A 20961-nucleotide genomic window follows, 5' to 3' on the forward strand; every position below is an offset into this window, starting at 1 on the left:
GTTAATCATGCGCTGAGTTGCGGAAAAACTGAATAAAATGGACCGCAGCTTTCGGACTTGTTATCGAAAATATTTACCTAACTTTAAAATGTTTTAGGGCTTCAAAAAGACAATATATTTCTCCGGAATTTGTTTAACAATGTCGAAACGCTTACAAAAACACGAGAGTCTCGTATATATCCTAAACACCATTGGAAACACTCTTGATCATATATCACTTATAAGACCAATTAAATCTCTGGAAGGTCTTTACTTCATGTGTTATTCGGTTTTTTGCACAGAAACGATAGCATTATTGATGCGTCGTTCAGTTTTATTGTTCCGACCCCACTTTAGTGGGGAGGGAGAAACTATATACTGAAATGGGTTTTTTTTGTTCAGTCAATTTTGGTCGATCGATATATCCATCGTGTTGTCAGTGGTAACAATGAAAAGCACGTACATCTAGAATATAGAATATAGAATAGACTTAAAAAGATTGTTTTCGATATTAGTTTTTTTACAGGGAGTTATCGAGGTTTGAAATTTTGTGAATATTCGACAGTTTTTTATTCACATTTTCCGTAATTTTTGCTAAAATTTGGCTCAGTTGTGCTAATATAAGTTAAAATAAGTTAAAATTTTAAACGGTAGAGTGTTATTGTTACCATAAGAGAAAAAACAGCGTTGCTGGATTGTCTGATTGGAGTTTTTTGGCCTAAAAATTTGATAAACTTTTCTCACCAAAAATTGCACAAAATTTGCTCCTTTGGACATTTTTGTTTTAGTTTGCTGAAGGTGGAGAACTAAAAACCGATGACAAAATCATTATACGGAAGACAATTATATACGAATCATTATACGAATCCACAATTATACGGAATGCATACGTTTCTTTGGAATATTTCTCTTAACAATTGGTCTAAATCGCAAACATTTGGAACATTTAGGTGGTTTGTTAGACGCCTTGCACAATTAGCGATAGTTTTGATATCATCATAGATTCCTACAAACAGAAAATTTTATTTTGGTTCCGCTTTTTTTTCAAAATAAATTTTTTTTTGTTTTTTAATGTTAATTACTGACAACATTCTCATTTCACGGCTTCGTGAAAGGCAGCTCCCAACTACGTAAGAATGAGACGGAATGTAAATATAGTATGTTTTCAGAAAATCTTATGGTTTATGGCTTTGAGTTTTAGTAAACTTTAACTGAATTTGTGTTTTTTGCCTTCAATTTTTTTTATTTTTGCAGACTGGTAACTAAGTCTAACCAATCAAAGATTCAAATGTCGTTTTCAAGAATTGTATCTGAAACTGTTCAATGCAAGCGGTTGTTATCTAATGTCTCTTATGACATCGAATAAATTTGTTTTGGGAAAATTTTGGTGGTTTTATCTTATTTATGTCAACAGTTAGCCTATTCTCAGTAATTAGACGTGAAACCTTCTTTCTTATTGGATACAAACCAATCTTGATGTTGGTTTTTATTACAAATAACGGCTTGTTGGTTTTGGTACTACAAGTTTTCATACAAAATTTGTGATTTTTGTGTTTGATTGCCCATTTTTTCTGTTCTTTTCGTATCTTTGGTAAATCATCATTACTTAACAACCTAACTGAAATAAGTGTTACAAAATCTGTCATTGAATTTATTTATTCTTTTTATAAATAATGGTTTTAAGGGCTGCGACTCCCTTCTCTTGCAGAACTTGGTTGTTTTTTTTTGTTTTTGTTCTCGTATTTGTTCTCGTATGCCAATTGTTGGATAATAAAGGGTCTCAATGGCCACTTATTGATATATAAATGAAATTGATAACTGATATTGACATATAGCTAATAGTTTTATTGACTATCAAATTAATTTTCAAAAAAGTAAGTATTCAACCTCTGTTTTTCTTTTCTTCGTATTTTATAATATTGTATCATTTTCGTAGCTTAGCTTCATCATTTAGGGATTTCGTTAATGTTGTTGTTGAATCGAAGAATATTTTGTCTGTTGCTTGAACACTTTGACTGAGGTGTTAAGGGCTTAGACATTTTGTTTCAGAAGAATTCTGTGAGTTTTAGATACTTTTCAGTTTTTGTGGTTCATTCTGTTTTCTTTTTGAGATTGTCGTTTTATAAAAAAGACTATACGATATCAAGAGAAGACGCAAGTGATAATTCAATTTCTTGAGTTTATTTTTCAATGAATTTAATGACTCCAAGCTGTGGTTTCGTAAAATTGTTCGTGAAAATTTTTAACTATTTGTATTAAATGTTAATTTATAGTCTTATGACTTCGTCTCATCAATAACAGGCGCAATTAGTTTTCGAAGATAAACTGTCTAAAAGTTTATGTTGGCTATGATTTTTAAAAATATTTGCTTTTAAAAGAAGACAATGGATTTCTCAGTTTTGCCAATCTTATTTCTGTTAATTTGTAGCTTTGTGTCTCTATAGACAAGTCACATCCCTTATCTAATGAACAGCAATTTGCTCTTCATAACGGTTTGTTTTTCCTCAAATCGTCATGCTTTTGGGAGAACGATTGGAACGATTTTTCATAATATATTAGTGATTTTTACATATTCGCGAGTTTTGGAGGTTTTTGTTTTCTTTTCACAGTGTCACAATAATTGATAGTCCTCTGGCCATTTGAAATGCAATCAAAATTTTTCAATATACCTACTGAACAGCTGATTATTTATTTGGCTGGGACCCCGTTTTAAAGCAAATTTGGGATTTTTCTTTTTGCCTGTATTTGTCGTTCTTTTTGTGGTCGTTTGAGATATCGTGATTAATGAACCGTCTGAATGACTCTCTACGCAGTTATTAATTAATCTGTCAATGATTTCAGTTGATGCATAATGTTACTAATCTGTTTGACCTTAATTTTTTTCAAAAAAGCTTTGTTTAAAACTTTGCCCCTTTTCCTCTATTCTAGTCGAATTGTTAACAAGTCGCATTGAGGAAAAGTCCATTTCTTTCTAATGACGTACGGGTTCATCTTCTTTAGTTTACGTTTCATCTGATGCCATTTGATTTGGTTTTTCATTGTTTTAAAAAATGGACAACGAGTTTTGGTCGTAATTAAAATTTGTATTTATTTGTTTTTATCGCCGTCTTTTTTGGTAGTCATATTAATGACAGGTCTCATCGGCCTTCTAAGTTATATTGTTTTATTCATTTAGTAGTTTGTCCAACGATATGTTAATTTTTTTAATCTCTTCCTCATTTGGTAGACAATTAAGTGAAAAATGTAGATGAGCGGGGTCGGAACATTATATGCAAACGCACATTTCCGAGCCTTCTTTGTTTGAACTAGTTTTCAGTGGTCTCTTGAAAACTTCCTATTTTGTTAAGGTGCACATACTTGACTAAGGTTATAGGCTGAGAAGACTTATTCGGAGATTTTTCACCAGAAATGTCACCAAATTTAAAAACACACCCATGGTATCAATTTTTCATCGTTTATTCTGAGCAGTAAGTTCTGAAAAGGCCACAAAACGGTGTTTGTTTGTTTGATTTAGCAACCGAATCACTGAAAAAGTATTTCACGCAGTCAATAGTTAAAGTTTTGCAAAATAGAAACCGGAAGTGAATAACCCGGGAAGTGAAAAAAATTGTGAACGAAGTTGAATAATTTATCTGGTATTAATTTCCTGCTCTCAGCCATACCTTGCTCACAATGTAGCGTGTACCTAAATGCCATTTCCTATTTTTGCTCATTTTTGTTCTCCTGTACTTTGTTTTTCCTTATATTTTTCTGTCCTCAGTTTAATTCCCCGGCTGGAAGTGATAGTCTCTCCTTCAAGTGACAACAACCTACACCCCTCCCCTCCTGTTCTACAGAAGAAGAAGTAGATGTAGATTTGTCTTACTGTATTCTATTTTGTATAAATCTTTCTTTTCACGCTTTTTAATTTCATTCTTTCTTTTTGTCCTCTAAGGTCGAGTTGCGGTTAAAAAAGACTTTGCGCCTACACGCCTTAACTCTCTGATGACTGTTCGATTCTCTTTTTATAGCTATGCAAAAATAAAGGCGAATTGTTATTATTATTACTATTACTGCCAAGTCCGCCCTTGCGTTGCGTCACAATTTTTAATTTAATCAAAGCAATAATGCTAATACTAAATTCTCCACATATTGTTGTGTTGTTTGTATGGATTAATAACATTTTCAACAACCAAAGTTCAGGTGAGTTGTGATCAAACAGTTTTGGAGGGTCAGTTATTTAAATGTCATTTCCTAGATAAGTTTTCACATAAACTTTTCGTCTCGAAGGTATTTTGAAACGGTCTCTGTCCCAGATACATTAACAAAAGAAATAAACTTATTAATTATTTCAAATAAATTTACTTTGTTCCTGATTTACGGGTGACTTGGTTAAATGTTCCCACCCCACTTGTGGGGGGACGAACTATATACTCAAATAGGTTTTTTTGTTCAGACAATTTTGACCGATCGATATATTCATCGTAGAGAAATGTGAGTGGTATCATTAAAAAGCCCGTCCATCGTAGAATACAAACAAAGATTTTTTGAATTTCGAATTTTTTGAGGAGTTGTCGAGGTTTAAAGTTTTGTGTGATCACGTGATAATTACACGATTTTGTTCACTTTTAGCGTAATTTTTGTTCAAATTAGGTCTTTTCTATGTAAACATTATTTCAAAATTACATTTCACGCTACAAAATGTTTTCAGAGATGACGTTTCTAGATAAATGTTTCTAGATAACGTTTTCGGAGAAAGGTTTATGTTTTAAATGGTTTCGATGCTTTCTTGCACTTTTCTACTAAAATGTTTGGTTTTTGCCTGCTTTTGTTGTTGTTTTCATAGTCATAAAACTTATTGTAATGTCTTATTGATGACCTAAAGATGAAAAACATCCTTATCTCCTTATGGAGGCATAACTTTGTCACTAATGGAGGCATAACTTATTGACTTCCGTTGAGTGCTATGGAACTTAGTGGCTGTTAAGGCTTTTAAAAAAAGTTTTTGGACACTAACCATTATTAAGCTTATTTTCGTGAACTTTAAGTCAGTGTCAGTAAAGACAGGGCCCCTTTCTTTTTTTACTATAACCATAATTAATCTGGTCAGCTGTTATATCTTAACTATTGGTTTTATGACTCCGATGCCACAAGTTTTCATAAATTTTTTTTAAAAAAAATGTAGATATTTTTTTGTAAATTTGGTTCTTTTGCACATCTTATCTCGTATTCTAACATTGATAGTTCCGATTGGCTTATAGAAGACGTTCCATGGATTATAGATAAAGTTTTCACAGAATCACTCATGGTTTAAATGGTGACATTTTCTTCTCTCACTATTCTACTGAATTTTTGGTTTCCGCATGTATTTGTTGTTGTTTTCATAACCATGAGACTTATTGTGAAGTCCTGTTGATGACGTATGATTGACAAACATCCTTGTCTTCTCATTGGGGCATAAATTAGCGCATTTTTAGCGAATTGGAAAAGCGAAAGTATAAGTATAAAAATACTTTAAAACAAAGCATGAGCGTGTAATCAGACATGTCTGATCACGAAGCGGGAATCCAAGTTAAGATGAAATAAAAGCAACTCGTGACGTGAAGTGTGAACAGGAATGAAATGAGAAATGAAGGGCAAACAAAATGAACGAAATAAATACATCATATGACATTTACTGCACCAAATAATTAAATTAAATGTAAGTGTACTCAGGTATCACATACCCCTCGTTGTGACAAAAGAAAAATTGTACTTATTGTACAATTTTTTCTTTGTGGATAATAGTAGTAACAATATTTCCAATTTAATACTTGTTCACCGGTATATAATAACAATATATGTACTGTTTATCTTATCTAATAATAAAATAATACTAAACTATAAGTTCTACAGTTTTCACAGGTTTATGATCTGCATATAGTTCAATCATCGACCTCTCGTTTCTCATCATCGAATACTGACATCGACCTGATGTCCTCATCCAAAGGTTGGATCTGCTGGTCAAATAAGAAGCGAACGCAAGGATCGGGGGTGATACTTCACCAATAACGGGCGAAATGTTTGTCTGCTCAGGTTTTTGAGTAGCAATTGTCTGGACTGTCTCCACAACCGAAGCAGGCGGGAGCTGAGAGTTTTTGACATCTTCCGCTCGGCGTGGGCGTTTTGGCGGTACTGTGATGGTCGAGTAAGGGGAAGAATTGTCAAAGCCGTAATATGAAGGGCTACGGCGGATCCTGTCAAATGTACGTTTGCCCTGCGACGTGGAGGCTGCGGGTACAACGTGTTGGAAGGCTGACGCTGATGCTGATTGCGGCGGAAGTATCGTTTCGCTTGGTGAAGCTGCTTGTTCTTCGTTACGTTTGTTTCGAATTGGGAAGTTGGGTATTTTTGGTATGCGCCCTCGCATCGCGCGTGAATCGTTTGAACGGAAAGATGAAACTCCACTACTGGGTTCTCGCCTGCGGTGTTTCATCTTCCTGTCACCCTTGAGCTTGCGAGTAAATTGATTTACGTGACTCTGGATCTATTCCTCCACCAGCTTCTCACAGGTTCACGGTCCACGTCGATCTGCGTAGACCTCTAATTGAGTTTGTCTCTCCTGAAGAGTCCCGAATTTGGCTATATCACTGTTCCGCACAATGACCATAGGTTTTCCTGGATCCTTTATCGTTAAATTTGTGGGGCTCATTTTTAGAATGTTTGGGCCTGGAGCAAGAAATTCATACAGTCCCTCCGGATTCTTTTTGGAGCGTCGTTTGCCTTGAATCTCTTGGGCCCATTTGAGCTGTACTGCCCTCTTTGAGAGTGGGATCGTTCTGCAGACAACAGAGCGGAAAAATCTAGACGCGCCGTCCGTGCTTTCTCTTTGCCTTTCGCTAGCCTCCGGCGTTTCCCGAGTCATTCCCAACTCGACTTCGATATCACTCCTGTATCCATTCAGCCACTTATCGTCAGGTAGAATGTCCTCGGGTGTGACTGTGTCTTCATCTAAAAAGTGGTTTACAATAAGAGAGATTAGATAGTTAAGGTTTAGTAGAGATGACGCTCAACGGGTTAATAGGTTTCCCCTCGAAAATGTGCTTCGAGGAGCAAAATCTTTGTTGTTTTCTGTTTGTATAATCGCAATTGGTGAATAATGATCTTCAATGAATGCTTTTCATGAAATAAGTTTTCGGCCGATTTTTCTTCTTTGACACATGCCAGTCTATTCTTAATCGTTTGAATTAGTCTTTCTACCAAATCAATAGCACGATGGTGGTTAACAGAAGCCTCAATACTTTCAATATTATTTTTATTGCCGAAGGTCTTTTCTTGATTTTCAATCAAATATTTCGCTTGATCCAGTCGAATAGAACGAGGGATTCCGTGATTTTCAAGGTACATGTCCAAAAATTTTAAACCATTTGGTCCATTAGCTTTTTCGTATATACATGCAGTGGGATACTTAGAGAAGCGATCTATGGCGGCTTAGAAATATACTTCTTTACCCTTTTCGTCGAAGATTGGTCCTCCAAAATCGATTTGGATTTCCTGATTCGGTTCAACGCACAGCATATGAGAACGAAATTGCCTAGCGGGGATGAAAGACTTAAGATTCTTACCGCTTGCTGTGCAAGTTTTGCACTCCGTTGCTTAGGCTATTAGTTCGGGGTACATTTATGGCCACCAGCAGAGCGTGGTGAAGCATATCTTTCCACAGGTACCTGGGTGGCTCGCGTGTATGTCGTCTGTACAGACGCAGCCGGAGCGAACATGGAGGTCTCTCCAATATAAACTTATATGGGGGTCAAGTTCTTTTAGACAACTTTCGTTGTTTGTCACAATAGAATCACGGACCTCTTTAAGGACGGCGTCTTTGCTAGTGAGGGCTGCGATCAATGATTTATTGAAAATCGTATTCACTATATTGTTGAATGTAGGAATTTGGTGCTGGGTGTTAGGCGAGTACTTATGTTTGATGATAGGGCTGGGGAAGTTGGGGATGTTATAATGGGAAGGCGATTCGCGGTGCGAGTAGCAATTGGGGAATTTGGAGGCTGATTTGCACCGCGAGAAGAGCTTGTAAGAGTAGAGGTTGAATTCGCGAGGCGTGAGGAGTCGTTGAATCGAACTCTTGTAATTCGTTTTTAGAAGGCATTTTTTTGTTATTTGAAGTGGTGTTGTTAATGTCAGATTTTTTCAAAATGTGAAGCAAACTTTGAAGAAGATTCGTGCGACCTAATTCGAGAATGATTTTAATTTTTTTCATTCCGATTTTGGAAGAATTGTTTAAACTGAATTAAATTTCGCTTAGCGAGTGAGGTGTTAAATGGTATTTGCGACGCGGGTTATGCATATTTTAAATTGTTCAAATTACAGCTTGTTCTTGTAAATTGATTTTGGCGGCGCGGGGGATAAATATCAATCATGCTTATGTACACGGGTAGCAATTTTGCTAATTAAATTAATCGCATTAGTTGTAGGTTCAAATTTAGGTGTGATTTGGGGTGCGGGATCATGTGCTTGAATTAAATTGTGTAAATGAGGTGTGGATTCACTAGATTTTAACTTTAATGAATTGACGGATGTAGTTTTAATTTGGCAACGATAAATTCCCCATCGTATGCAGACACTTTTTTAATTTTCTGGTTTGGATGTCGTGAAATGTAATCCACTAATCCCATTTTTGCCCCTGGCAAATGTTCGATTTCAAATTGAAAAGGTAGTGTTCTATCGATCCAGCGAGTTAAGCGACTGTTTTATGATTTATTTGAACAATTTTGTTTCAATATAGAAAGAAGGGCTCTATTATCTGTAATTACTGCAAAGTTTTTGCCGTACAAGTAATTTTTAATGTATTCAATAGACCAAACTACCTCGAGAATTTCTAGTTCATTAACACTATATCGTTCTTCTTAAGAATTTAGAAATCGAGATGAAAACGCAATTGGTTTCATCCATCAACTGTTAACTGTTCAAGTGCCGCTCCAAGACCGCAGCGAGAAGCCTCGCATTTTACGCGTGTATCGAGTTGCGGGTTGTAATGTCTATTTTCAGTGGCATTCGCAATGCGATTCTTTTTTTCAGTAAAACGATTTTCATGTAGGTCAGTCTAGATAAATTTAGATGATTTTTTCAATAGATGACAGAGTGGGTGGCTAATTTGTTCAAGATTTGGAATAAACTTAATGATGTAGTGTAATGAGCCCAGAAAAGAGCGAAGTTTCGTAAGTGTCTTTATACTTCAAGAGCTAAGTTAACTGAGGTCTTGATCTCAATGGTCGAAATACCCGATTGGGAAATATGATATCCAAGCCAATCAATCTCTAGTTTAAAAAAATGGCATTTTAGGAGATTTATCCTAAGATTTCCGTCTTCCAACCGCTTGAGATAATTTAGAACAAATTGTTTATATTCTTCCTCCGATTCTTTACTTGCAATAAAGATATCATCAAGAAAACAATAGGCCTTCTTTAGACGGATAAGAGTGTAGTCCATTGCTTTTTGAAGCTCTGCCGGCATATCTGTTAAACCATAAAATCCAGTTTGAATTGGATAAGTGCATGTCATGTCGCCGCTAATCAAATTAAAGTTAAAGTGGTTTGCTGTGTCAGGATCTAAGATTAAGTTTAATTTCATGTGTAGTATAGAGAAATAAGGCGAGTTTTGTGATGCGGGAGCACTAATTTGTTGAGATATAGATTCGATAAGCGTATCAATATTAGGCATTTGGTATTTGTTTTTGTGAATAACTTTATTCGGTATTTTTAAATTCAGTGCAAGTTTGATTGTCTGGTCTTTTTTAACGGTGACTAGAGTGCTGGAAATGAAATACTTATCAGGACAATTGTTTTTTTCATCTAATGAATTTTTGAGTTTGTTGTTAACTTTATCCTGAAAATTAATAGGTATACGTCTACCCTTTTGATGTCTGGGATGAAAAGAATTGTGAAAATTTGATTTAGCAACTTGATTTTTTGATCTTCGCATGCGAGAGATTAAGTTAGGAAATGTTAGTGCAATATGTTCTTTGAATTCTAAAGAGGGTGAAATGGTGTTGACTTGATTACCTGGGGATGAGGAGGATTGCGTTACAGCTAGTCCTAATTGATCGAACAAATCTGGACCGATTAGAAATTTCAAGCCATCAGCGACGACCGTGAATATGGCCGAATTTGAAGTCCTTCCATTGCTCGAAATTGGAGCCTGTACTTTACCTTCAAAGCGAATCGGTTAATTCGAGAAGGTCCTGAGTTGCGGGCTTGCGCTCTCGTAAATCCAGAAAGTGTGGGGACTGCCTTTCACTACTAGCAACGCGAGAAGGCTACATGCGCTCCCGGAGTCCACAAGTAGAGTAGTCGATATATTGCCGATTTTGATCGGCTTTTTCAGAGGTTGTTTTTTTGCAAAATCGTTTTGGATAAGAGCGACCGTATTGTCCTCCCCGCTGCTGGAGTCAGATCCATATCGTTTCGACAATCAAAGGAAGTTCGCCGAATCTTCGAGATGCGGTTCTTCGTCTTCTGTGAATGAAATGAGAAATGACGGGTAAATGAAATGAGCTAAATAAATACATCATATGAAATTTACTGCACCAAATAAATAAATTAAATGTAAAATGTACTCAGGTATCACAGATATAACGGTTTTTCTCAACAATTTCGTGGTTTTATTTTATTTGTTCATACTTGTCTCTACATTTTCTGAAGTCATATTGTTAAAAAAAGAACTCCATTGCTGTGAAAAAATTTCATTTTTTTGGCTTCGACACTTCTCGCTCCTTTTTTTGAACTTGCTGTTTTTGCTTTTTTTTGAATTCTTCATGTATTCGTAAAATGCTGACTGGTCTCATAAGCTTCCAATTGAGGACTGAATGATTGATGTCGCTCAATGCACTCAGTTTAAAGCAATTAGTTTTAAGGTTTACGATATTGTTTTTTCTCAAAGATTTTTATACTTTTCAGTTTTTGTTCTTTTCGTCAGCTTGTAATTTATTCTCATCATTGAGAGGTTCCGTCCAATTCCTTGTAATTCAAAAACTAGTTTTTCATTGGTATCGTGTCATAACTGATTTTTGTTTGTTTGACAATATGCGTTCTCATGAAATTTTTGTGAATGGTCAGTATTTGCGTTTCTTTTTCTCTTCTTTAAGCACATTCGCTGAAAAATTTTTGTTTTTGCTTATTTTGTTGTTTGTTTTTCTCTCGTAATCTGTCTAATGGCAGATCTTGAGATCTTGCCGTAATGAAGCATGGTATTATGCCATTCAATTAGTAATTCTGTTTTGTAACGATGTTTTTAATCTCAAACATCTGTTTTGAATTATCTCATCATTATGTTGACAATTAAGTCAAAAATGTAGATGAGCTCGGGTCGGAACATCATATACAAACGCACATTAACGAGCATCATTGTTAATTATACACACAATTAAATTGGATGTCAAATTTGTAGGATGATAGAAGGTAAAATTTTCAGCTTTATAACTGAGAACGATTAAAAAACGAAGACTCTTCAGATTGCATTTGCCCATAACTGTTGATGATTAAATTGTTGAAATATTTGGCGCTCTCAGAGATGATAAAATTTTTGAACAGCATATAGCCACACTGCCCTGAAAATCAATTATTTCCACTTTTCCATATTCATATTTTTATTCATATTTTTATCGATAATTTACTTTATCAATTTTTTTCCCCAATTTTGTATCCAAAACCCCTTAAACAGTAGGCCTGCAAAATCATCAGCTTGTATGCTATTTTTGGACCCAATGTTGCGTGCCGTGTCCAGTGAACGAAAAAATTTCAAAATTTTTCTATAATAAGATTCTCGGGTCACATCAAAAGTTAGCGTCCAAGAAACTAATCATTTGTAATCGCCGCATTATTTAACTTCTACTATTTTACATATTCTGCTATTTTAACATAACATGATCTCACGAATAGGTTTATACATCAACATCAGACTCTTCTCTGTATCGAGATTGAACGGAGTCACTTCCGACTACAAAAGAAGAGTGCCCAAAAACATTTTGTTGAAACTTTACAATTGAAAACTAGAAATAGAATTTTCTACAACTGTTACTGAGGTGAAAAGCTGTAATTTAATGAAAGCTAGTTTGCTGTTTTCTATTTCTGTGGTCGAGAAAAATGATTGAGAAAACAGCATTCGAAATAATACTGATTTGAGAACGATCGATGTAGGTGAATTTATTCAGGAGCTAGATGCAAAGTTGTTTACAAATATGTCACAGATTCATTTTTATTCATCAAAAACAGACCGCTCAAATTATTTTCCAATTGGTTTCAATGTTCTCATTTTCTTATTTGTCAGCATTCAAAGCAAATGATCATCGAATTTTTGCTGAAACTTTTAACTGCGTACACTATTTTGGAGCAAAAAAACTCATTGTTGTACATTCAATCATCTTTTTTTGTTCTAATAGGCAGAATCCTGTTATTTGGATTTTCAGTTTTGAGGAGTGGTCAACGTGTTCCTAGTTTTTTGCGGTTCCTCGAAAAATTTTTTTCGTCTATTTCTACTGTCTTTTAAGTGGTATTGATCTGCTTGAAAGTTGACAGTTTTTAGATCTACTATAAGCTAGCTACTTCTTGTCATGAAAAAAGATAGCAATACAAAAGAAATGCGTAACTACGTTAAGTCTAATGTAGTATACATTTAATACACTTAACCTCATTTGAATAAAAATTGTAAGAAAAGAGACGAAATTAGCAGCATTTTAGTGTAAAATAGGTTTTACAAAAATGGTCATCGAATAACTCAAAGAAGGCCATCTGTGCAATCTTCCAATTGATGAACCGTTCTAACTTGACTATAGAAGACTCAAAAAATGATTAAAAACCTTTGTGGTTTTGAGAATCTGTAACAACCCCGAATGAGGTCAGACCGGCTATGGATTAGGTTTTTCCTATTATTACATTGGAATGGGTATAACTGCGTTCTGGAAAGCACAATAAAGCTCAATCATTACTGTTTACTTAACAACATTATTGTACATGCTGTAATAAGTGCTCTACTGCTGCGATAGGTGCTCTTTCTGTAACAATTTATATTACTATGATATGAGTTCTGATCAGAAAAAAAAGCTGAAAGATAAGTTTGAACAGTTTCAGCTAAGTTTAAGGATTTACTGCTGTTTTTACGCTCAACAGACTTCGTTTTTTTGTCTGAATTTACACTTCTCATAGTAAAAAATGACATGATCATAATATGTTCATAGTAAAAACACAGACTGAGAAATACTATGATTCAGCGCTGATTTACTATGTTACTATGATCCAGGTGCTAAAAACACTTGTGAATTTGCGAATTACACTTGCAATCATTCGTACTCAATCCTCAGAACAGTTTTCTTGATCTACTTTTTCATGAAAAAATAAGTAATAAGTTTCCACGTTTTACTCGAGTGAATTCCACTTACGCTTTGCGGTTAAAATCTTTCAAAATCGTGAACGTAATTGTAATTCACAAGGGTAATTAAGAACTCCACGTATAGGCGGCAATCTTTTTTTACATTCGAGGGCCAAATTGCACGAATTCGCTTTCCTCGCTTGATGTCAAGTACACAAGTTATGATAGCAAGTCTTCACTTTGAAATAAAACTGTCTGCAGAGTTTTCAACTTGATTTAAAGGAAATGATTACAGTCCAGTTCTGCTGAATTTATATTGCTGTGCGAAAAATTTTCTTTTTTACAAGAAAGTGTCGAAAAAGTTAAAAATATCTCAGTCGAGACTTAAAAATTTTTTTGAGCAAGTCGGAGCTACTGAGATATGTTTAAAGTTGATGCTTTTATTCACAAACACATAGAACCTATGAGTAACTTTGAATTAAACAATTAAACTGAAAAAATTTATTTTCTTGTGGTTTTTCCTTATAGAAGAAAATTGCTTGAAAATAATACCGCATCTTTGCTGGTTTGCCTAGTATGAGCTCAAGTAGAAGAACAAAAAAGTTGGGTTGGGATAAATTTCTCATTATTTTGAAAAAAATGTGGAAAAATAGTTGATTAGTTATTAACTAATTATGCAGTAATTTCTAGCGCTGTAATACTCTAAGGGTTTGGAGTTTGTATAAAAATGTATTTCCGCCCTTATTTAGGTTTTTCTGAAACACTATCGATTGTTTGAAAAATAACTCTGAAAAGATTTTCGAATTAGTGAACGCTCCAACGGTTTTTAGTAACCCAATCTCGTTTATCAAGCGATTTAAATTTTTTCCTCTCTAGACCACCAGAATTACAATTTACTTCTATTTTGATTAACTGGATGAGAATGATGAATAGACCCGTTCCGAGCACTTTCCCAAAACATTAGGGGTAAAAGAGTATAAAGAGTTTAAAAATAAAAAATTATACACCCGTTTCTCCGCTCAATTAAGGGTGAAAGAGTGTAATTATAAGAGTGTAATTTTTTAAAAAATACAAAAGGAAGGAGGTAGTGAGGATTGATCACCCCATCATCCTTCTGACGTACATATTTCTTTCACTTTTTGCACTAACCTTTGCGCCAACTGATAATAGCTCTAGACGTTTCAATTTGATTATAATGGTCATAATGTAAGAGTGTAAATTTTTTATCAGTCCACCCTAAGTTACACTCTCTGCAAATAGAGTTGAACTCCTTCACTCATTCCCCCGATAAATAGGAGTGGAATACGCAATACATCATAATTAGGGGTGGATTCAGAGTGAAACATCGGCGCTGGGAGATTATTTAATTCGAGACTAGACGCGTAGTTTGTTGTAGTTTCATCAATCTTCACTTGATTATGTAAAAAAGTTGATTTTTTCAGTGTTAATCGTTCTTCTGGGGAAACGTGACATTCGGACAACTCCTTGCGGCTGTATTTTCAATCTGAGAAAATTTCAAAAGATCTCACGATTTTTTTTTTTCATTTTTTCCAAAAAGAACGTTCTGCAAATTAATGGCGCACCAGGAGTTCCTAAGTTTCCTCTCTTCATGTTACGATTCTTACTGTTTCCTATAACTGATTTTTGATAATGAAAGATCTGTCTTTGATTGGAGGTTGGACTGAGATCAGACTAAATAAATCTAACTCAAAAAGGTGTTCAGTTTTCTTTGTAAATGTCATTGAACTTCTTAAGCTTGTTTCTGCTTGCAGTCTTGAATACAGAAAAGAGTGTCATTGTTTTTTTGTTAAAAGCTGTTGTTACGCTGAAGGATTAAATTTTCACCGAGCGTATTAAACATGTATACCTCGGCGGTATAAGAAGTCGGAGTCAAAACAATCAAGCGGTCTTTAAACTTGAAAGTTCGTTCACTTATTATTATTCTTCACGCTTATAGTCTGACTGGTTTAGTTGCCATTCAAAAGTTAAAAGACCTCTGTTTTGTTGTAATAACTAAGAACTTTGGTTATAAATTCAAGCTATAACCACTCTTTAGAGTTTTGTGCTCAAAGCTGTTTGCCGTAAACTTATTTATAATTTCAGTGGTTTTGTCAGTGCCTTTGACACGCAGAGCCTTTTTGTCATAAAATTCATTAAACTCAATAGCTTAACAAGAATATACACCACTCATAAGCACGTTTTGTGAGCGAGGATTATTTAGTTTTACGATCAATAAATGATTCAGCATTTGGTAGTATTCTTTTGTTCTCAAATTAATTTGACCTTTTTTTGAAAAATAAATCTGCTTTTTGTTCAGCTACACGCATTGTGCGTGATAAAATACAATTGTTTCTGTTCAATATCAAAGAGCATTATTTATTGTTCTCCAGTCAAAATCCGAGAGGTTTTGCTCTCTAGACTAATAGTGTGTGAATACATACTATGCTCTTAGTCAGTAGAAAACGACCGGTTTGTGACAAGCTTTGACTGCTACTGTGTTTCAAGTTCAATGACTGCAGTTTTATTTATAAATTGAGGATAAACTTTAGACTTTTACCCTCAAACGTTCTTAGTCTAGTGTAACACTGCGATTATTGTAGTATTTCTCTAGTTTAGTTCACCAGTTCAGCTAGCTGAACAAACTATGGCGTAATTTGACTGACTATTGTGATGGTATTACTCACACTTTATCAAAATTCGCCACCAAAATAGATTGCTGCTCAATGGGAAACTTAATAGAAAATTTAATTGTATAAAGAAGGTCGCTCCCTCCGACAAGTGTGTCGTGCGTCCTACTAACCTAATTCACGTCACTCAAGGTAATTAATTTCATTCCAATTCCTTCAAATTTCTTCCAAATTAAGTTCACTATTTATTGCTTCATTAATTCGCCTGCTTTCCCTTTTGGTACAGTTAATTGGTCTTGCTTTCAGCTTGCTTTTACATTTCTTTTCGACTATTTAAATAATTTAGGAACCAAAGATTTAGAAATTATTATTTGCTTAATTGTTCCACGTTTAAAAGCAATGATGGAATATTTTCTACACATACTAGAGAAATATGAGTACTATCATATTAAAGCGTTAAAAGTAGCTTTCAAAGACTTAGTTTTTAAATTTATCAAAGATTTTTGTGGGGATAGTCAGAGGGTTTCTATTTACAAATGATGGGAATGTAATCAGATTTTCTCCAAAAATATACCATAAGCAGTCAAGCTATAACTGCATCTATTATTATTGGTTTCATCAAACTTTTTTGAGTACAATAAATTTGGTGCTGAATTTTGATATTTATTGTTCCAAGATTACTCATAATGGGGAACTATATTATGGCATGTCCTTTCAGCCAGCCAAAATTGAAATCTTTGCTACACTTTTTACTTAGATAAGAGTGGATAACCATTTTACAGCTCCTTAAGTTTAGAATTCAAATCCAGAAAGAAAAGCTAACGAGGAGGCTCTGTAACATACAATGGCACCTAGAATTCAGACTCCGCTGATCCACAACCTTGTTTCAATTGTTTACCAATTGAAGTGGAGATAGAGTGCCTTTAAAGAACTAGTTCTTATTTTATTAATCAAACTTTGATAGTTTCTTTTAAAAGGATAGACATCTGTACAAAAAGTTTCATACCAGTGAGATCAATTTTTTTCCACTAAAATGAACACTCGAAGAAACGAAACGGCATATATGAAATCAACCCTAATGCAATTTCTCAAGTAAAAAAAAATCGATTTTATCAAGTAAACAATTAGTTTTACAAAAGAGAATCACAACAATTGAGATCCAAAAATCAAAATTTATCCCATTCCCAAACAGAATATCAAACTGTAATGTCTTTGAATTCTCAATTTGATCTCAAAAAAGTTCTCAAAATATCAATTGTCTTCGTTTCCATTGAATGAAAACCAAAACAAATTGATATCAACTAATTTCTAAAGCAATTTTGCTAAAGGGCAGAAGTAAAAATGACCTCTCGACTCAATGAATCCAAATTCAATTAGCGGTCACCCAAACTAGATAATAAGGAGCTAAGTCATAAGTGAGCTTTGTCAGGATTGCACTTGGTACTTAAAAACGCTTTTTCTAACAATTTAGTTATCAAGTTATATAACCAACTCATGCAGAAATAAATCAAAATCCTGAATACCCTTCCTGTTTCTTAAAAATGTTGCTAATATTACGAATCAAATGCAACCTCACAGAAAAGTTCAAAAACTAGGACCACTAATAGCAGCAAGCACGTTTGAGTATGAAGCTACTAGAACTTCGTGTTGCAAAAGTACGACAAAACAATAAAAAAACGAGTGCCAGTTTTTCCAAAACCTGTTTTTAATTTTGAAACAAAGGCTGAAAGCATTCGCTTTCAACTGGACACAATAAAATTTCCATTTATGCATCCTTGGAAACCGACTTGGTTTTGCGAGCAATGAGACGATTTTATAAATCCGATTGAAAATAAACAATTTTAAATAAACAGAATCAATTGAGTGATAAACCAATTTTAGATCAAAATGAAAAAAAGTTCTCCCAGAATTCTACAAAATAAAAAACCCTAACTTGTTAATCTATAATTGGCTTTTAATTGAGATAAAGTATATGAATCAGTCATGCCTCAATACTGACTGATATTGAAAATTTTAATAGCAAGACAGCAAAAATAACAAAAAGGATACAGAACTTTTCAAAACTTTGGGTTTTTGAAAACTTTGAGTTTAGTCTCTTGTCAAAAAAGCTATTAGCTGTATGCTTACGTCATCAATAAGCTTCTCCTGTCCCAGCTCTAAATCAACGCGAGTTTTTAGACTGTGCCAAAACTACGGGAAAAAAACGTCATTTTTCGGGTCCCAAAAATTTACAAACATTTTACTAAAAAAATATTTTCAAGCCAATGCCAAAAACTTTAAACTTGAAAAAATCAATTAGGTTCATTGAGAAATTGTTACAATTTTAATGAGACCTGTCAAAATTGACCACTCGGTAGCAAAACAACATAAAGAACAATAAATAGACAGAACTTACAAATTTTTAAGCCATTAAAATCATTAGTTGCCCACAGATCAAGTCAGAAATCAGCATAATTTTAGCATTTTAAAAATTGCATTGCATTTATGGTGCTTTAATAGAAAATCACACAAAAAAACTAAGACAGCAAAAATTGAAAACAAAAAATGGCTCTGAATACCAAAAACTTTGGATCCAAATCCAAATCTGTTTCGTTCAAAAAACCAATTTGAGGAAAAACAGACAGCTCAATATCGCTTCATGGTTATTAAGCGCCGTAAATTTGAAATGATAAAAGTAATTGGGCAAAAATTAACAAAAAATGCCAGAAAAAGATCAAAGATGAAACAAAATCAGTGAAGAGTGAAATCTTCACAAAATTTTGAGAACTCGATAAATCCCTGAAAAAAACCGATAGAGCACTTTATTCTTGACGGGCGTTCTACCACTGACAACTTTTTACAATGAATATGTCGATCGGTAAAAATTGACTGAACAAACAAAACCCAGTTGAGCTTGAGTACAGATTTTGAACAAAAAAGTTACGTTTACCCAATTCATCCCCATTTTTGTCTCATGCCCAAGCGCAGACGCATACACACCACCATCACCATAAACAACTCCACCCCCGAAAACAAACTTTTCAATTATTCGTATTTCGTTTCCATTCATAGTTCACCATTGTCATCTGTCTAATTGGGTTATCAGGTTTAAAAAAAAGAATGCGCATTTTTCAGATATGCGTCTTGATAACCTTAACACAAACTGTTGTAAAGTTCGCATAGTTTTTCACGTACTCCCAATTTTTCATTGTTTTGTGGTAATTTATGAGTCTAAAAGGCCAATTGAACAACTTAAGATTTTACGGTTGAGATAGAAACACTTTGGCAGCACAATAGATATCCGTAAGCTCTTTGCAAATGTCAAGTCACTGCAATTTTTCGAAGATTTTTGTTAGTTTTTGTCCTTATTGCTTCCGGCTGTGTCTTACTTGTCAACCTTAGCTTTGTTGGCCTATAAATTAGTTATTTCTTAGCGTTTGAGAGTTTTGTGAAAACAATTGTTGAAAAAATTCGAACCAAACTTAAATTAAATTTGACCACTATTTACTCTCCGTATTTCGACTTGAATGGCTCAGGAACGATAGCCTAAAATATCATTCCTTTTGTCTTCTGGTAGAAAAAATGTTGGTTTTTCAATAGCCACATGTCAAGAATTGCAGTAATTTTGTTGTCAACGTTGCAATTTTTGTCTAAAATTTTGTAAAAAAGAATATTAAGTTTCTCCAACCCTATTTTGCTCCAAATGGACAATTTCGGTGTCGCCCATTTGAAATGTCCTCCATTTGAAACGCCCTCCCCCTCCTTGCACATAAGGGGCAAACCTAGAAGCTAAAGTTGATTTTTATAATAGGGGATAGTCGTTTTAGGCTAGTTCCTACAAAAATATCGGCAATGATGAGGCTACCGCCCTCTATTTTTGTTCTAGTCAAGTTTTGAATCATTAACCAATTAACTACAAGAGAGCTATATTTGAATTTCAGAAGTTAAAAAAGGGTTGTATCATCCAGGTGGAGAAAAGTTTGAAAGTTGTTAGATGGAGTAAAACCCGTTTGAGATTAAACAAATTCGCCGTATAGCGGATGTTTGAAAAAAGGAAGGACGAAAGAAAATATTGGACTTTCCAGAGGAACAAATACTTCAGTGATCCTTCATTACGATTGAATTGATAATTTTAACAGAAGCGTGTGGCTTTTATGATGCCAACATAAATAAGATAAGTCAAAAAATTTAGGGGTCAAAAATTTTTCGGTTCCGATTTTGCTTCATCCGGTCTGTTTAAGGATTCTAGCACTTTATTGATTTCTTTTGTATGTTAGACTGACCCCAGTTCCAAGTTAATTGTACTTCATACTAAGCGCTATTCAGAGGAAATTCATTGCGGTCAAAAACTATACGAGAAATTCGAGGTTTGCTTAAGTACTACAAAACAGATGGAATCTGTTTTTAATTGTGCTCTTACGATTCATTTAAAAACTATTAATAGAGACAGAATTTTAAAAAATTGTCTTTAACAACGCAAATGACGCCCAGGTTAAAGAAGTAAAAGAAATTGTTAGACTCTCACTGACTGATTCGCACAATTGTAACAATTATTTTTTTTGTTTTATCTGATGCTTTAAACACAATAAAATTATATTGTTAAATACTTTTCAATAGCCTTCATGAACAAATTAGACAGTGAAAAGTTAATCAGTGAGAACAGTATCGAAAAACCACATGAAGAACAATTTTTGCAAAAATTTGTTTTCTCTCACGCTTCCTTGTAGTATTTTACGTCCAAAACTGTTTTGGATAAATGTACTACTTTAGCGTGAACCATATTATGTTCGAAAAAGACTGCGAAAAGATTTCTATTTATGCAAAATCTCTGAGCAGATCTTTAAAAAAAGTGCCGCTGAAATAAGATCTAACTTTTATGAATTATGGGCTTAGTGTTATCCAACATAGTAGATATTGCAGCTTGCAACTTTTTGTACTGCTTTTTTAGTGAAAAGTTAATCAGTAGAAAAACAACATAAAGAACAATAAATGGACAGAACTTACAATTCTTTAAGCCATTAAAATCATTAGTTGCCCACAGATC

At 34.2% G+C, this 20961-nt stretch overlaps 2 protein-coding genes across 6 annotated transcripts in view; one reads left to right on the forward strand and one right to left on the reverse strand.

Moving 5' to 3' along the window:
* The window catches only part of LOC142358644 (equilibrative nucleoside transporter 3-like), a 502369-nt gene that overhangs the window by 441503 nt on the left and 39905 nt on the right, over window positions 1-20961 (reverse strand). The window lies entirely within an intron of this gene.
* The window catches only part of LOC142358637 (uncharacterized), a 66545-nt gene that overhangs the window by 15571 nt on the left and 30013 nt on the right, over window positions 1-20961 (forward strand). The window contains exon 1 of one of the 5 annotated variants that reach the window (XM_075410100.1): window positions 4063-4161. The exons of 3 other annotated variants lie outside the window; for them this stretch is intronic. The gene's annotated coding sequence lies outside the window, so the exon portion shown is untranslated. Of the gene's footprint in view, window positions 1-4062; window positions 4162-15724; window positions 16131-20961 lie in introns of those variants that run through there. One more of the 5 variants, XM_075410096.1, reaches the window with a different exon arrangement.

This window comes from Convolutriloba macropyga, chromosome 2 (genome assembly GCF_964194025.1).
Source record: "Convolutriloba macropyga chromosome 2, txConMacr16.3, whole genome shotgun sequence".
NCBI classification, from domain to species: Eukaryota; Metazoa; Xenacoelomorpha; order Acoela; family Convolutidae; genus Convolutriloba; species Convolutriloba macropyga.